Source organism: Bubalus kerabau, chromosome 20 (assembly GCF_029407905.1).
Source record: "Bubalus kerabau isolate K-KA32 ecotype Philippines breed swamp buffalo chromosome 20, PCC_UOA_SB_1v2, whole genome shotgun sequence".
Lineage (NCBI taxonomy): Eukaryota > Metazoa > Chordata > Mammalia > Artiodactyla > Bovidae > Bubalus > Bubalus kerabau.
Window position 1 is genome coordinate 18,960,559 of NC_073643.1, and position 1,125 is coordinate 18,961,683.

Below are 1,125 nucleotides of genomic sequence, written 5' to 3' on the forward strand. Positions count from 1 at the left end.
AGCCTCATTTTTGTTTCTGCTAGGCTAATAGGTGATTCAGACCTCTTAGTCCTGCTAATGCTTAATAGAGTCCTGTATATATAGATATTAATATATACATATACATATACATATATATGGGCTTCCCTTGTGGCTCAGCAGTAAAGAATCTGCCTGCCAATAATGAAGACACGGGTTTGATCTCTGGATTGGGAAGATCCCCTGGAGAAGGAAACGGTAGCCCACTCCAGTATTCTTGCCTGGGAAATCCCATGGACAGAGGAACCTGGCCGGGAACAGTCCATGGGGGTCACAGAGCTGAAGATGACTTAGCGACTAAATGACAACAACAATACATATATGTATATGTATATATATTCATATAATATATATTCCTGCATATATTCTGTTCCATAAGACCACTGTTTTAAAAATTGAGAGTTGAGAGGAGAAAGGGTGAATCTGTGAAACTCCTATCATTTTTTTCTCAAAATTGCTTTTAGCCACTCTATTTTCTTTTCTGCCTCAAACATCTGTTCATCTTATAGGCAGTAATTTACCAGGCCTCTTTACTAGGTTGAACGTGAACGTGAAGTTGCTCAGTTATGTCCGACTCTTTGCGACCCCATGGACTGTAGCCTACCAGGCTCCTCTGTCCATGGGATTTTCCAGGCAATAGTACTGGAATGGATTGCCATTTCCTTCTCCAAGGGATCTTCCCAACCCAGGGATCGAACCTGGGTCTCCCGCATCGTAGACAGACGCTTTACCGTCTGAGCCACCAGGGAAGTCCCTTTACTAGGTTAATCAACCCAATAAATTAACCTAGACTCAGGGTAGTGAGATTTTGAGGCATTCAGACCAATGATTTGCAAACATGTTAACCGGCACAAAAGACCCATAATACACCTAACTCTTCCATTGCACTTCTTGTGGGAAGAGAGTTTGATAATAGCAAAGAATTAAGGAGGAACAAGATAGCTACACCAAATGGCAACATCATAACGTTTATGGGTGAATTACATGGTGAAACCAGATAAGCGGCTACATTTGGCCCATGAAATAACACATACAAGAAGGGCTGTATTTGAAACTTAAGACACTGTGAAGTCTCCTTGCTGCTGCTGCTGTTGCTAAGTTGCTTCA

The 1,125-nt window shown here is 41.8% G+C and overlaps 1 non-coding gene across 1 annotated transcript; it reads right to left on the reverse strand.

Moving 5' to 3' along the window:
• Window positions 1–695: 695 nt before the first annotated feature.
• On the reverse strand, window positions 696–767 carry TRNAR-ACG (transfer RNA arginine (anticodon ACG)). The gene has a single exon. It is a non-coding gene; the product is annotated as a tRNA-Arg (tRNA).
• Between the last annotated feature and the right edge of the window lie 358 nt (window positions 768–1,125).